The 17668-nt window shown below is 36.9% G+C and overlaps 1 protein-coding gene across 1 annotated transcript in view; it reads left to right on the top strand.

The window, feature by feature from the left end:
* Positions 1-608: 608 nt before the first annotated feature.
* Positions 609-17668, top strand: part of LOC100928830 (protein FAM107B) — a 79803-nt gene continuing 62743 nt past the window's right edge. Inside the window, exon 1 of the mRNA XM_031938612.1 lies at positions 609-689. The gene's annotated coding sequence lies outside the window, so the exon portion shown is untranslated. The remainder of the gene's footprint in view (positions 690-17668) is intronic.

Genomic DNA, 17668 nt, shown 5'->3' with positions numbered 1-17668 from the left:
TGGGTTTTTAAAAGATGACCCGCGTATTTAACTCTGGTCTTTTCCAGATCTGGGGACGGGGCGACTCGGTGGTCACGTTCTTTTCCTCTTTCCTCACATCTCCCTAAGCACCCGCCACCCGCGTCAGGGCGCAGCCCATCCTTGGAAGACACGCCCCACTGGGGAGAGAGATAGAAGAGATTAGAAAGAGAACCAGATCCCTCCCGACCCCCCGCGTAGCACTAAACTTTTCCCAAACTCCTTCCAGGTTTCTGCTCACCAGCCCCGCAAAAGCAGCGAGGGCAAGGACGGGCCAGACTGGCAGCGGGGCCGAGAGGGGACCAGCGTGTGCACGCCGAGGTGGTGAGGGGGGGCCCGGGGCGGGTCTGTGACTCAGCAGCTGCGCCCCTCCCCCGCCCCGCCCCACCGCTTAATTCCGACGCTCGGGCCGCCGAGTGTAAAAGAACTGCCCCGAGCGTGGAGCGCGCGAGCCTTGCCCCCGAGCCCGGCCGCCGCGTCGCCCCCTCCCCCCGCTGGCTGCCCGCTGCGAGAAGCGCCCGCCGCCCCTCCCCCAGCCGCCGCGCGCCAGGACCCCAGAGGCAGCCCAGCAACGGCCGCCGCCGCCGCTGGGAGGAGCCCGGGCTGCCGCCGCCGCCGCCGCCGCCGCCGCGAAGCTCCTTTGTGAGACCCCGGCCGAGGGAGGGAGGGAGGTAGGTCGGTGCCCGGCCCGGGCGCGCTGCTTCACTTGACACACAAAGAGCCGGAGGGCGAGCGCCCCGCCGCTGGGCCGGCCTGCCCGCTGCTCCGGCTTGCTCCTAGGCTTTCCCGCGGAGAGCGGGCGGACGGACGCGTGGAGGAGGGAGGGACGGAGGGAGGGAGGATGTCGGGCTGCCAGGGGCGGGCTGCGAGGGGCCGCCTTCAGCCGGCGGGCTGCGAGGGGGCTCCCTTCCCTCGCCTCACCGAGGGCGTCTCGGGGGGCTCCAAGCCCCCTGCTCCCCGGCGCTTGTCAGGGGCAAAGTTTCCCGGGGCATCCCCACGTAGGAAGGAAAGAGGCGGGGGCCCCTCATCCGGGAAGAGATGCTGCCGCGGAATCGGAGGAGGCAGTCCGCGAAGGGGGAGGTGGCGAGAGGAAGCCCCTCGGCCGGTGCCGTGGGCTTATTGTTGTTTTCTCGGCTCTGAAAATGGAGCGGACGCGATGTGAGGAGGCTTGCGATGTGAGGAGGCTTGCTCCGCTCCCCGCCATGTGCTTCCCCAGCCCTCCGCCAGACGGGCGGTCCGCGCCGGGGCCAGGATCCCGCGGAGCGCTGGACCAAGCTGGGTACCGGAAGGATGGCATCGGATAGGTCCGGGGCTTGGAGGTAGAATGCAAACATTTCGGCAAACAAAGGAGAGTGGGAGAGTCCCTCCCTACCTGGGGTGGTAGGGGAAGAGGGGCTTTGTTTCCCCACAAGTCATCCGAAATAACTTCAGTCAGCTTCGGACCATTCCTCCCCTCATCTCCCCAGCCCCGAGACTCGTAGTGGACTACTCGGGATAGGGAAGAAGTCCCGTGCCCTGAGGGTGGCGTTTGCGCAAATCAGTGCCGGGTCTCTGGATGGGGGTCATGTTCGCCAAGTCACCGGGAGATGGTTTGGATGTGAACGTTGAACCTTAGACTCCAAGAATCGGGTATTTTAAAAATCACAGCGTTGCAAAAATGAGAGAGCCTGTAGAGAGCTGAAATGGACAGCAGATTTTTTTTCTTTGCTGCCTGAACAGATAGTCATCTAACTTCGTCTAGAGGTAGAGCAAGTTATTTGGTTTAGTGGTGGATGTGGAATTGTCATTCTCCTAGAATAGGAAATGTGGAGATGATAAAGAACAATTAAGTGAGCAAAGGGACTTATTTTTGCGTTTTGTCAAATTGGCCTTCACCAAGAGCAAGTTACAAATCAGTTGTTTTCTCCTCAGTAGTAATCAGTGAAGTTCTACTGTATAGCACATATCTATGTTATGTGCCCAGAAATATTTATATGTTTGCAACGTATTGGTTGTGGTATTTTGTTTGAGTTGCAATTTAGTGGACTGTGTGATAGACTTATGGAATTAGAAGTAGACTTCTTGTCATCTCCTTTGACGTCAGTCTGGAACTTGGTTACTTGGGGGCTTTCTATCAGTGGGGTTACTTTCAGACCTAAAATGTCATTATGCTAAATTTATATATGTAGATATATATATCTACATATATAAATTTAGCATAATGACATTTTTGTCATTTGTATATATATATATTTGTCATATTGTGTGTATATATATGTGTATATATATACACACAGACACACACACATACTACATATTGCAACATATCTGCTGGGCAAATAGCCATTCATTTGCCCAACATAAACAAAGACTGTGAGAGATAATTCAGCTTTAATTTCATTATTACTTCTTGTTCCTCAGAAGTGAAAAAAAATGTGAGCTAGTAAAACTATTTTATTGAATGAGTTTTATATAAAAGAAAATTCCTTTTTTTTCCCCATTAGTGATTAAAAGATATTGCTCACTGAACACTTTGGGTACCAAGGATCTCTCATCTTAATTTTTCTGTCAAAAGATGAAAATTCTTATTTTTCTGTCAAAAGATTAAAATTCTTAGTTGACTTGTCTTGCTCTTACTATATTGAGTAGTAAGATGGTATAATAAAAGTTGGGAGTTGGGAGGACTTACAAGAAGAAAATTGTTGTTATAATGTAATGTGCTTTTTTTGTTCTTGATATCCTTTAAAATGAACAAGCTTCTCATTTGGAAGAGAAAGGGAAGTGGCTGATGGGGTAGGTAGGAGCATGAAGAATGGTATTAGTTTTGTGGTACAAATATTTTTGATTATTAAAGCAGATTCCAGATGAAAATTAAGTAGCAAAACAAAAACCATCAGAATTCCTGAGCCTGGTTTTTAGCCAGTCTTTAAAAGGATGAACTTGTATAACCTTGCAGAATGGGGATGATCTTTTGATTTCCTTTTCTTTAAGTCTTATTTCTCTGTTGGAGCCATGTTCTGCTTCTCTTTTTGATAGGTTGGCCACAACATCTTTGCTTATTGGGCTGGAAAATGTTTTAAGGGAAGTAACAGAAGTTGCATTCCTTGAATGTTTAAAACTGGATTGAAATTAATTTGAGAGATGCTGTGGGCAGTTTGTCTGTTCTGGCTTCCAGGGAGAACCAGGAGGTTGAAAACAGATGACCTGTTTTTTAAACCATGAAAAGTAAAGTTGGAAAGGACTTCATGGCTTTTCTTTAGGTAGTGGTGCACAGTTAAGAGGATGAATACATATATCCTGACTTCTACTCTTCTGAAGTGGGGAACAGAACTCATGTTGTCATGTTGTTCTCAGATGGACTTCAAGCTGTGACAACTTTACATGATACTAAGGCAAAAAAAAAAAAAAAAAAAAAAAAAAAAAAAAAAAAAAAAAAAAAAAAAAAAAAAAAAAAAAAAAAAAAGGAGCCTTGCTTAGCTCTGGGGAAAGAAGAGGTACTCTCTGTAGTCAAGCAAGTATGAAATAGCTGTGGGGAGCTCTAAGTCACCTGATGGGGCCCCCTGTTCTAGTTCACTTCCTTTTCCTTTCTTATTTCCCTTCTCTCAAATCTTGACTTATTTTTGTTTATCTCCTTTGAATAAACCTTTTTTTATTCTTTCTGTAGTGGGGAGGAAGTACTGGACTTTGCCCTCTTTTGTGAACTTTTGATTTACTTTTGCCATTTAGGGAGTGCATGAATAAGAGCCCAGAGGAGGAACCTTAGAGGTCACCTGTTTTAGTCTAATTACACAGAAGAAGAAATTGAAACCCAGATATTTGTCCAAGGTCACACAGGTAAAATAGTAACAAAGCTGGGATTGGACCCAGGTCCTCTTGATTCCCTATGTAGGTCTTTTTACAATAAGCCTAGTGCAAACCTACTAGGTGGGAGTAGGGGGGCAGGGCATGGAAGCAACAACTTACCTTTCCCCTCATCGTGTCAGAAGGCATACTGATAGTAAAAATGGTAGTAAAAGGGATGATAAAATCAACATTCCTTTTTGTTTTCCTGGTACATGGTGCTGTTTAGCCACAGTGAATATAGGTAAGAGTCTCTAGGGTTAATCTTTGCATTAACTACCTTTGTAGGAGGCTCACAAGCTCATAACATAGAGAACCTCAGAGATCATTCAGACCAAACTTTGGACAGGAAAGGAAACTAAAGCTGGGAGAGGAGTTAAGTGACTTAGCCAGGTCCTCTGATCCCAAGTCCAGTGAGTTTTTCACTGTGTTGGGTTCAAAGAACAATGTCTGTTATGTAAATATTTATTTAATAATAATAATAGCTGATATTTATTGCCAGCTTTGTACCAGACAATAGGCTAAGCACCATACAAATAATCTCATTTGACCTTTACAACAAAACTTCGAAGAATATTAGCATATAGCTAATATTATTCCCATTTTACAGATAGGGGAAATAAGGAACTTTCCCCCAGGGTCACAGATGTAGTGAATATTTGAGGCCTTGTTTGGACTCAGCTCTAACTGATCCTAGGCATGACCTGGGCCACCTAGCTAACCCTTATTTTATTTATGAGTTCTCTTTTTGTTTTTTTCCATGTATCCAGGTCACCTAGATGAGATTCCTTAAATTATATTTGATGATGGATATTTGAGTGTCTCTAAATGTGTAATAGGGAAAAGACCATGTGAAAAATGCTTTTCAGGTGGTTGATCAATTGTGTCTTAAGAGTGGGATGATTTTAAATTACATCTACAGTGATGAAGTTTATAACCTCAAACTGGCGCTGTGGTGCTTTCCTGTACTTGATTAGACCCTTTCCACTTTAGTGTCCCCTTGAATTGTCTGTCCCACTTAGCCTCTCCCTATTTTCCATACACTGCAACACATTGGTCCTGGGGCCCTAACAGTCACAAGTGATTCTAGGAGAATTCTGGTTGTTATCTAGATGAGGTCTGGTATTATTCTGGATATGTTTGTGAGGGCAGAGAGAGCATAGCTCAGTCCTGTACTTGAGTCTAATATGTAATTGAATGGAAAACTAATAGTTTTAGTGAGGAGCTGATAAAGAAGAGAAAAAAAATAAGCTATTTAGAAGCATGGAAGGTAGTTTTGACTTATTCGTTTTTATGTATTTTACAATATTCACTTTGGACATAATAGGTATTCACTATACCATATGTGCTCAACAAATATTTGTTGAGTAGATATTTTGAAACCAGATAGTTTTTAAATTCAGAAAGGAAAGGAAAGAAAATTAGAGGAGACAAGCATTGAAAAATGAAGACTGGTTTCCACTTCTTATGTGTTTTTAGTAGAATTGTTCCAAAGGCTTTGTTACAAACCTTTTATATATCAGTGTACATCAACATCAAACCATCTAGTGCCCTCCATAAAATTGATAATTTAAGATTTGGGGAGATAATTGAGAAATAGTAGCATTCTGTAATAACATAAATATTTTAGATTTATCTATTGTGAAAGAGGGAACTTTGTATTTAATGTAGTCACCTTATTTGAAGTCATGATCTTGTTTGTAAATTGTCTGGGTATCATCACTTAAGACTCCTGATTCTGTTCCTAAATCATAATAGGTCCCTGGATATATCATTTTACTATTTTTCTAGTTTCTCTTCTGTCTCTAAATGAAGAAATATGAAGAAAAATTATTCTTATAGTGATTGTGAAACTTAACTAACTGAAGTGCAGTATTTCTGAGCTCATCTCAGCTCCTTCCACAGGTGTTGAAATGAAGTATGGGTTATAGTCTTGCAACTTCTACCTTCCTCAGTCTTTTTCTTCCTTTTTTTTTTTTTTTTTTAATATGCATAGTTTCTGACAGATACATTTCTTGTGTGTGAATTCTGGATTTTGTGTGTGAATTCTAGGTTTCTATTTGTCCTTATTCCTTATTAGGTACTTGATTCTTTTGTAGTGTATTAGTCATTTTGTCTTTCATTATACATAGACGCATAAGTCATGAGATAGAAGAATGGACAGGAATGAGCCCTTAGATACAAGAGTACAATAAAAAGACCAAGTTGTCCTGGTTCTTGCTCCATGCCATTTTGCATCTCAGTCTTTTTGTAACTAAATACCTGCTTAGACCATGACATTGACATCACTAATTTGTTCTTTTCTTTTGTGACAGGCCCCTCCAATTCTGTACTTGTCAGAATTAGCCAAATGGCTAGTTTAATATCTGGACCTTGATTTCCTCATCTCTACACAAGTTGAATTGTAAAATAAGCATTCTGTCTACTTCTTCTTACTTTGATGCTTCATTGTGTCCTGAAGTTAATACAGGTTCTCCAGGATTATGACAGTGGAATGTCAGACTTTCTGATTAAGCTAGTGCACAGGTACAAAGTATGATGAACTGTCATCTGGCGACCTGCCTATTTAAGTTAGAGAAATCCATCACTTAGCTGATTTTAGGGCAATCAATTTTTTATCCATAATTGCTCTAAAAGTTCTACTAATTGTAGAAGGGTTATAATCTAAATTCATAGAAAGAAATATTTACCAAATCAATCAACCAAAATTTAATAAGTATGTGCTACTTGCCAGCCATTGCAGGGGTCCTCAAACTACAGCCACAGGCCAAATGCAACAGCTGAGTACTTTTATCCCCCTCGCCCAGAGCTATGAAGTTTCTTTATTTAAAGGCCCACAAAATAAAGTTTTTGTTTTTACTATAGTTCGTCCCTTCAACAGTCTGAGGGACAGTGAACTATCCCCCTATTTAAAAAATTTGAGGACTGCCTGGGAACTGTCAAAAAAAAGCAAAAATTACCTCTACCCTTAAGGATCTTATATTCTGATGTCAGAGACATATATAGAAATAGGTACATGTAAGAAAAATGCAGAGTAGATAGGACTAACCTTAGAAATCAAGATACTAGCTCCTTGATTAGAGTGATGTATAGTTGTCTCAAAAATCAGGACTTTTGGGTCTCCCTGTTTAAATTACCCGTTAAAGCTTCAAGCTACACCAAGACTTTTGGGATACCCTTTATAAATATCTAATAAATGCTGTTGGAGCAGATAAAATAATAAGTGTTGATAAAAGAATGCTTTACATAACATTTGTATAAGAAATGTTAGATGCCATAGGCAGGGCTTTAATTCCAGCCTTTCCAGTTCAAGTTGGATGTTGAGAATATAATAGGGCACTCCTGAATCATTGAATAAAGGAAATTTGCTGTATTTTAACACAGTTAAAATGTATTTATTAAAAATTGTGATTCTCAGCTTCACTGGATTCAGCCTGGTAGTCAGATAAGGTCTGGCCATCAGGGTATGATTACTCGAAAGTTTTAGTTAACCACCAAAACTGAGAAGGGCCAATGAAGTTGAATGGAGGGGCTGAAGTCCAGGAAGTCAGGGAAACTGGACTGAGAAAATGCTGGCACACTAAATAACAGAAGAAAATACCTTTGCTTTTCAACAATATCTTTCCTATAGAAGAACAAGAAAAGGTGATCTACTTTACTAGAATTAACTCTGATTAGGATAGTTGTCTTAAAAGTATAATATAAGATTCTCAAATCTATTTGATTCTTTTGTCCTTTGATGGCTATTGGAATTATAGATGGGACAGCACTCTTAACCAGGAAATTATATTTTATGATCAGAGGGGAGGAAAAGATTATTTGTGTATTATACATTTTAATTCTAGAGTTAACTAAATAGAAATTATAGTGTAATCTTAGCGTGATCTATTTATGTAGCATTCTTGTAGGAACTCTGTTGAAACTGAGTTTCCCTTAATTAAAAACGTACAGCTGCATAATTAGGCAAGGCTTGTTTTTGAAAAAAAACCTATTTATTGTAAATATCAGCTTGGTGGGAAATGACCACATACAATAAGATAGTTGGCTTTTTACCATCTTTGTGTGAACATTAACCATATTTCATCATTTGTCCCCACATATGCGTAGTATCCTCATTTTTAAAAAATACATATTAATTTTCATTAATGCTCTTGGCTCTGTGAAGAGACCCAAAAGGTCAAAGTCTATTATTGGCTTTAACTCAACACATCTCTTTATCTATAGAGAACATTAGAGCTGGGAATGGACTTGAAGATCATCTAGTCTAGTGCCATTATTTTGCAAAGCAGTTCATTGGTTATTGAAAATACTTGTTTTTTTTTTTTTTTTTTTAAACAATATTTGGTAATAGTTCATTACAAAGGGTACTGAACTGGGATTTGAGACCTGGCTTCTCCTTCTGGCCCAGTCACTGAATTTTCCCAATTTCCTTATTATAAAATGAGGCATAGACACAGTGAAGTTGATGTTGAACTAGTTATAAAAGGATTTTTCAAATTCAAAAGTATATGATTCCAAGTTAATTGTAACATCTTTAAACAGAATACCCTCTCAAGAGTTAATTCTAGTTCTGTGATGACCACATGACACAGATTTTCCAGGCCAGACTTGATTTCAAGAAAAAAAAAGTGTACTTTTAAAAATGAGGCCTTACAAAAGGAATAGCCTTTCTTAATGCATATGTCCTGATTTTTTTTTAGTTCAGAAAATAGGATCATTTTTAGACTAAAGAAGAATTTGGAAGTTCAAGGGGATCAAAGACACAAATTTTATCCTATTTAAATATAAACTCTGGCTCATTCCTGGTAAAGTCAGTGATACTTAGCATTGTCTTGCTTCAGTTTCCCTAATTTCTACATGACTATAGAAATATTAATTAATCTTTTCAAAGAGAATAAATTTTTAAATTTTGGCTTAATTCTTAATTTTGATTTGAAATAAAATCAAAGTTGTTCAATCATTTCAGTTGTGACTGACTCTTCTTGACTAGTTTGTCTTTTTTTCTCCAATTCATTTTATAGATGAGGAAACTGAGGCAAACATAATTAAGTGACTTGCCTAGCATCACACAGTTATTAAGTGTCTTGAGGCTAAATTTGAACTTAGCAAGATGAGTATTCCTGATTCCATGCCTTGTGCTCTATCCATTATGCTAACAGAAGATAAAATTATGTGATGGCAACTTTTAAATTAAAGGTGATTTAGTCAATGCATCTGGTAAGCTCTCCATTTTGGTAGCCACTAAAATACAGTATCTTATGCCATAACCTTTATTTTTCTGTAATTAAGTTGAAGATACACAGGGCAATTCAAGACAATCAGTTTATCAAAGCGCGCGCGCGCGCGCACACACACACACACACACACACACACACACAAGAAACCCAAAATATTAAGCACCTACTATTTATGTAGGCAGAATGATACAATACCAGGTTTGTCAAGGATGCTTTTAGCATCCCTTTTTCTTTCCCTTTTTACTATCCAGAAATTAAAGCATATCTGTCATTATATATTCTAAAGCACATAAAATGGCAGCATTGGTGACAGTGGAAAGAACCCTGGACTTGAAGTCTGAAGCAGCTAGGTGATCCTTTGAGGAAGAGGAGTAGACTTGGGAGTGGGAAAGACCTCAGTTCAGATATTGCTTAAGCTGTATAAGCTAAGTCTGAGTCCTCATCTGTAAAATGGGACTAATAACATTTTCTTCACACTGCTGTTTTGAGAATCAAATGAGGTAAATAAATCATGATTTACAAACCTCAAGGTGCAACATAAATGCTAACTTCTTATTAATTATTATGGAGTTTTGAATTCCTTTTCATCCATTAACTAAGCTTTGTTCTTTTGGGCAAGTCACAAGACTACTCAGGAACTCAAATTCTTCATTTGTAAAATTGGAATTGGTTTATCAGCCTCATGGGATTATTTTGAGGAAAGGTCTTCTTTCACTATACCCTGCTGTCTGGATAGTTCATTTCACTTTTAAAGATTATCTAGAAAACTTTGAACTAATGCTTTCCTTTGCATAAGATTACTTGCAGCAAGCAGAAACTTTGAATTGGAACGAAGACACATTTTTTTTAAAATAACTTTTTATTGTCAGAACCCATGCCAGGGTAATTTTTTACAACATTATCCCTTGCACTCACTTCTGTTCCGATTTTTCTCCTCCCTCCTTCCCCCCTCCTCCCCCTCTCCCCAGGGTATACATGTTAAAGAGGTTACAGTATATCTTAGATACAATATATGTGTGCAGAACTGAACAATTCTCTTGTTGCTCAGGGAGAATTGGATTCAGAAGGTATAAATAACCCGGGAAGAAGAACAAAAATGCAAGCAGTTTACATTCATTTCCTAGTGTTCTTTCTTTGGGTGTAGCTGCTTTTGTCCATCCTTGATCAATAGAAACTGAGTTAGATCTTCTCTTTGTCGAAGAAATCCACTTCCATCAGAATACATCCTCATACAGTATCATTGTTGAGGTATATAATGATCTCCTGGTTCTGCTCAATTCACTCGACATCAGTTCATGTAAGTCTCTCCAAGATTCTCTGTATTCATCCTGCTGGTCATTTCTTACAGAACAATAATATTCCATAACATGGAACGAAGACACATTACCTTCATGACTTATTGTGGGGGCAGAGGTGGCCTTGTCCTCTCGATTCTCAGAGGATAGTATGACATAAGTATGACAGATTTTAATAACAATCAGGTGACAGGATCCTACTTGACTTTAGGAGGAACATAGGTAAATGGGAAGTGCATTTCAGTAGAAAAGACTGGCTGGTAGGTGGTGACTTTTTTTAATGTCCATGAAGAACCATGAAACTGATAAAAATCTATTGAATATATATTATTGAGACATTTGAAATCATCACTAATGACTTCAATTTTCAAGGTTTAGAAAAGCAGGAATCTCTCCAATAGGATTTTGTTAATCCACTTTTCTTGGCCTCCTCTTCCCCTTTCTCCTAAATGATACTAGGAAATAATAATCTTGAAGATACAAAAAGAAATCCCTTAATTCAAGGTGAGATATTTTCATGATATGTGGTTATGAGGAGGATTGGGAGTCTAATCATAGAAATAATGCTTTGGGGGAACAAGGAGTTTGGTATTCAGGGACTGTTTATATATATTGTGTGTGTTTTAGATAGATTTATGTATATCTGTCTATATCCATACACACATTTAGAGGCTTTTTCTTATTTTCTTAAGGTTACTAGTTTAGTATGATGGCCTTTCCTTAACCATCCCTGACAAGGAGTGCAGTCTCTACTTGTCAATTTCTGATGGAGAATTTATTCCATTAGGAAATCTGAGCCTGTTGGCTTGAAGTCTGGACAACTTCATGTTATTCTGCTATCTCTTTTAATTATCTTAGTTTTAACTTGTAGGTCATTTTTATTAACAATCTTCCTTGGCCTGGTTCAGTGTCCAGTTGGTAGAATTATTTATTTCTCCTCACTGCCTATCAGAATCACTGCTTTTGTGAGGTTCTGATGTTCTGAATAGGTTTTAACTAGCATAGGTTGAACAGATCCCTGATATTTCAATCTGAGAACGAACTCTTCTAATATAAATAAGATTTCTCTGTATTTCTGTGTATTCTTCAGGCTTTTATTGTTAAACTTTATTTTAGCACAGATGCTTTAAAACATAGTAAGCAAACTGCTTTTATGCTTTCCACCTGGTTCATTCATAAGCTACTTGTTTTTTTATACTTTATTTTTTTTTAATGTTTTTCTCCACATTTTAAAATTTGAGATATGTGATGATTGAAATATTAAGGCTTTTCCTCCTATTTTGTGCTAGAAACAAAATAACTGGCAAATAAGGTTTAGAACATGTTGCCTACATGTGCTTTTTTGGGGACTCTAGTACATAATAGAATAATTTCAAGTATTTCCTATTTATAGTCTCACATGTTGGACTCTTCCTGTTTCATCAAAAGTATGAAAAAAAATACATGTTTTAAACTGCAGATTAAATAGTTGAGCTATATCTGGCACTTAGTAATTGATTTGCTGATGCAACAGTGACAAATATTTTCTTTAAAATCCCTAAAATTCTTCTAAAATATGTCATTTTAGTCTTATAGTAATTTAAATTTTTTTTGAAAATAAAATCTTAAGATTAGAATGAGTCTAATAAAGTCTAATAATAATAAAAAAGTCTAATGAAGCATCTTTTTTTTTTTTTTGGATTAATACACTTCTATTCCATGTTTCTTCTTGCTACCTCAAAAGTCCCTAAACTTCACAGAAAGAACAATGAGATAATGATCTGTTTTAAAATGTTTTATGTTATATGTGAACTGCTCTACTTCTGTTGTTATATTCCTAACATAGTATTTGACATTTAGTAAATGCTTATTGATAGATTGAATGTTCACACTTTGGTTTAAATATTAATACACGAGATTAATGTGTTGTGTGCCTGAGAGGTACCTCTTATTAACCAACGAGAACCAATTTTTTTTAGGGCTAATCAAATATTGGCAGTATTAATTGTATTCATTCTATTTTCTTGGCTTCCGAAAGGCACTTGCCACATGATTATTTCTCATTATTCCATGTGTTCAGGAATTTTGCATATATAGATTGTATTAAACTTTGACTCCTTTGGATGTGAATAAGATTGAGTACTCTATGTGTGTGTGTATTTGCGTATTTGCTTGTATGTGTAGTGTTCTCTCTAGTCGAGGGTGATTTTTCCTTGTGTTTTCCCCAAGAATTTGAGTCGTTTTTTAAAATTGTTTATATACAGTGTTGTTACCATGTAAATTGTTTGTCTGTGCTTTCTTTACCCTGCATCAGTTTATTCAAGTTGGTTTCTCCAAAACTATTCTTTTTGTCACTTTTTTGGGTTGTGATATCCTGTTATATTCCTATACCATAATTTGTTCAGTCATACCCCAGTTAATGGGTACTTTCTTTATATCTAGTTCTTTGTTGCTACTGAAAGAGCTACTATGAAAATGTTTTAGGTATAGGTATCTTTTTTTTCTTTCTTTGTTTTCTTTTTGGCATATAGGTCTAGAAGTAATACCCCTCGATTAAAAAGTCAATTTAGTGTTTGAGGTGGTGGAAGGGGAGGGTATAAATAGTTTTCAACTGCTTCCCAATCCCTATCAGTGCTCCTCTAACAATTTTCATTTTTAATTCTTTACTTTTAACTTTAAGCATCAGTGGATCTATGGTTTTATCAGTATGGGGATTATTTACTTCAGTACTGATCTCAACCCATCTAGATTTTCTCATTTTATTATGGTTCTTATATTCAGGTTTTCTTGTAAGTCTTTGATGTTACTGGAACAAGTCTAGATTTGGAGTCAGAGGACCTGGGTTTTTAATTGAGAACTTCGTTGTATTAGTTTCTCTATTTTAAAAATGAATTTCTTAGATTATATAGGATCTTTTATATTGCTAATTATTTTCTTATTTTCATGGCCACCAGTCCATCTCTTAGGTTATATCTTGAGCTTTACTACATGACCCATTCCTACAAATATCCCATTTAAATCTGGAAGTGATTATCAAGTTCTTAAAGACTCTTCCTTTTAGAACTCAAGTTCCAGCAGACTCTTCCTAGTTGGAAAGATTTTTCCAGTATGGTCTCAGCATCAGATTGAGTCAGCTGTCCATGGACAAACCAAGCTAAATATGTAGAGGCCACAATTGGTAGGCTATTTGATGGTGAAATCTTTTGGCATGGAATTTCATGAAAAGAATACAGAATTTTTTTGAAAATGTTAAATCATACAAGATATTTCACAGTGTTATTTCATAGACAGGTAGGAGAAAGAGAAATGAAGAAGGTGATATGAGATAGAAAAAGTATTGTAATCTCTATTTTTGCTAAAGTTCTGAATGACAAAGATAAAATCAATGTAATACTGCAAAATCCTCAGAGTTTTGTGGAGCAAATGTTGCCATGATTTGTTACAGCCAAGTGCATTTTTTTTCCCTTCCATTTTCAATGATGCAAAACCCCTAAAAGTCTTTCTCTGGGGAGCAGCATGGGAAAAATAGTGCTTTGGGGGAACAAGGAGTTTGGTATTCAGGGACTGTTTATATATATACTGTGTGTGTTTTAGATAGATTTATGTATCTATCTTTATCTTGTAAAAATCTTTATCTTGTGGTGTTTTAGTTTATTGTCTCTAAAGGTGTAATAAACATTGTTTCTGCAGTTAAAAGCATAAATGATTTCTTCTTCCCCCCATAAGTGTGATGAAGTTAAGCCAACGAGGCATAGACAAAAAATATTCTATCCCTGGTCATGACTTGACTGAAAAGGGAATGAAATTTAGATTCTTGATTTGATGCACTATGCTTCTGGAAACATTCTTTGAATGAAAATAAGGAAATCTTTTCTAGATGAGGTTGCCAAGACTAGAGATATTAAATGATTTGTTTAGGGCCACCCTGGAGTAACTAATAGGGTATGAATTTGGGTCTTGTGACACTTCTCTCTGCCTTGCTGCCTGCTTCCTGATGATAAAGTGAGCCTCTTCTTCCTTGAGTGCTGTTCAGTTTGTCCTTTGTCAGTAACTATTTCAAACATAGTTTGGTTGTTGGGATCCAGGATTTTCAACAGTAGTCAGGAATTCCTATTTTAACAGTTGTAGTTCAATTTGTTTTTTCTACCTCTTTTATATCTCCATAGTTCTTAAGGTATCAACAAAACCCAACACCCCTAGGGAGTCCTTCAAAATAAAAAGCAGTTTACAGGCTCGGATTTCCTCAGCTTTTGGATCTCTTTGTTTTGTCTTTATTTCCTCTGCCCCTGTCATATAGTAGGTACTTAAATGTTTCTTTAATTATATGCATGAGTTACGGTGCTCTGGTTATTCATATGCATATTCAAATGTGATTCCCTTTGTATTTTTATGGTCGCTAAAATTCTTTTCCTTAGTTTTTTTTCATAATAAACTTTTTCATCCCCCTCCTTTTAAGGTAACTAAGTAATGTGCAGGTTGCTGGGCTTGCATTACGTCTCCTTTCTGCTTTCCCATCCTGTACTCCATAGAACAGTCTTCACCATGACCATTTCAGTTACTCCTTTAAAGGAAAAAAAAAAACAACAAAATCGAGAGCTACTGAATGGAAGCGAAGTAATGTTTGCTGCTTCTCAGGAGAGATAGTCGTCCAAAGATAGAATATTAAAATGGAAAAGGAGATCAAAACACTGAGTCCTCAGTGTTTTTTATATATAAATACAAATTCCACATTTAAGTCACTCTACAGTCTTAATTGTTACCTACTTTTTCAACCTTATTTTATACTACTCTTTGTAAACCTTAAATTTCGAACTAGATTCATTAATACTGGGGAATTGCCAAATTATGTATTCCATTTTCCACCTATATTTTAACAAAGCGATCCCCCTTCTCTTTTGTACAGCTTAGAATATTGGACTTCTTTCAGGGTTCAGCTTGGAGAACCAGATCTGTTGTGAACTTTCCTAGATTCATTGTTTATGTTCTTTCCCTTATCAAAAAGTATTTCTTTTACTTGTAATGTTGTGTCTTTCCCATAAAAATAGCGTTTCTCTGAGAGAGCAGGAGCTATTTAATTTGTTGCTGTATCTTCAATGCCTGGGACAGTATCTTTAATGTGGTAGACATATTTATTGAATTGAATATTGAATCTATTGAAGAGTAGGATGGCAACCATTATGGAGAACAATTTGGAACCATGCCCAAATGGCTATAAAACTGTGCATACTCTTTCATCCAGCAGTGTCTCTGCAGGGTCTGTCTCCCAAAGAGATCATAAAAAAGAAAAAGGACTCATATGTGCAAAAATGTTTGTAGCAACTCTTTTTGTTGTGGCAAGGAATTGTAAATTGAAGGGGTGTCTATCAATTGGGTAATGGCTGCATAAGTTATGGTATATGAATGTAATGGAATTTTATTTTATAAGAAATGATGAACACAATGATTTCAGAAAAACCTGGAAAGACTTATATGAACTGATGCTAAGTGAAATGAGGAAACCAAGAGAACATTATATATAGTAATAACAAGATTATGTTATGATGAAGTGTGATGGACTTGGATCTTTTAAACAATGAGGTAATTTAAGGCAATTGCAATAGATTTGTGATGGAGAGAGCTATCTATCTAGAGAGAGAGCTATGGAGACTGAATGAGGATTAAACATAGTATTTTCACCTATTTGGTGGTGGGTGGTTGTTTGCTTGTTTATTTTTCTTTCTCTTGTATTTTCCCCTTTTGATCTGATTTTTCTTGTACAGTATGACAAATATGGAAATATGTTTAGAAGATTTGCACATTTTAAACCCATATCGGATTGCTTGTCTTGGGAAAGGAAAGGCAGAAGGGGAGAAAAATTTGGAACACAAGGTTTTCCAAAGATAAATGTTGAAAACTATCTTTGCATGTATTTGGATAAATAAAATACTATTTAAAAAAAGAGTAGCATGGTAAACTGGCAGTCTGTTTTCAGGGGGTTTGAAGTCTAAATTTCTAATTTCTTAATTGGTTAAACATTGGTCACATTGAATCTAAGCTTTAAGTTTTTTTTTTTTTTTTTTTTTTTTTTTTTAGCTAGAGAACCATTGACAAATGGCATTTCCTCTTCTTATATGGCTATTTCATTTTGTTGTTATTCTAAATTTTTATATTTACTTGCTTTTTAAATAGGGACACTGACTGAAAGCTTATGGAGTTTTTATTTATTCCTACTCACTCCGTTTTATATTTTTATTCACCCGTATTTAAATGTGATGAATTCAGGGTGATTAAATGTTGGGGGCATAAGAAATGTTGGGTAATTTGACTAGAGTTTCAAGATGAAACTGTCTTCAGTTTCACTTGTGCGTACAGACTACTCATTCCTTTTCAGTAAAGATTTTTAAATGAATTTGAGTTGTCCTAGGGAACCTAATTTAAAATACAGCTGTTCAATAATATTTAAATACTGTTATTCTGAAAGAGGTGTCTGAGAATTGCATTTTGATTTATTTGTTTTATTTATTGAAGCATTAAAAAAAAGTCATTTCCCCAATATATATATTGTCAACAGGCTTTCCTTAACACATGTAGAAACCCAACCTTTGTAACAAAGTAAACCTGATCAACAAAGTCATCATAACTAATAGCATACATTACATTCTGTAACCATAGTCAGCTTTCTCTCTGCTGAGGGAGATGTTTTGTCTTTCATCTGTTAAGATTGGTCATTTTATTTAGTTTGAATTCACATGTCTTTTATTGTTTTAAATTACTTTATTGCATTTAGCAAATATTTTATTCTCATTGTTCTTCTGATTTCAATTTGCATGTTTTCTCTGAATTTTTCCATTTTTTTTGTTACTATACAGTTATATATTGTATTATATTTTTTCACCAGTCACTAGTTGGTGGGTACACCACATTGTTTCCAGTTTTTTGCTAGTGAAAAATGTGCTACAATAAATATTTTGGTGTCTTTAACTTCCTGGGGATATAGTACCACTAGAGGAATAACTTCGTAAAAGAGTATGAACAATTTAGTGATTTTTATTGAATAATTTCAAACTTGTTTTCAAAAAACAATTGGACTAATGAATGCAAAACTCGGGAATAGTATATTTGTGGGTCTCTTTTCCCCAGAAAACCTCTACAACATTCAGTCAACAAGAACATATTAAGTGTCTACTATGTACTAGATACTGGGTATATAAAGCAAAAAAAGAAATAGTTTCCCCTTCCCCTTTTTCTTATCCCACCTCCCCAAAAGAAACTTAACTTCTTTTTGAAAAGTCATATGAATACTTATATGTATCCAATATAAATAGTAGGCAATATTTTGGT

This window comes from Sarcophilus harrisii, chromosome 5 (assembly GCF_902635505.1).
Source record: "Sarcophilus harrisii chromosome 5, mSarHar1.11, whole genome shotgun sequence".
NCBI classification, from domain to species: Eukaryota; Metazoa; Chordata; class Mammalia; order Dasyuromorphia; family Dasyuridae; genus Sarcophilus; species Sarcophilus harrisii.
This window is presented reverse-complemented; position numbering and strand designations above follow the sequence as displayed.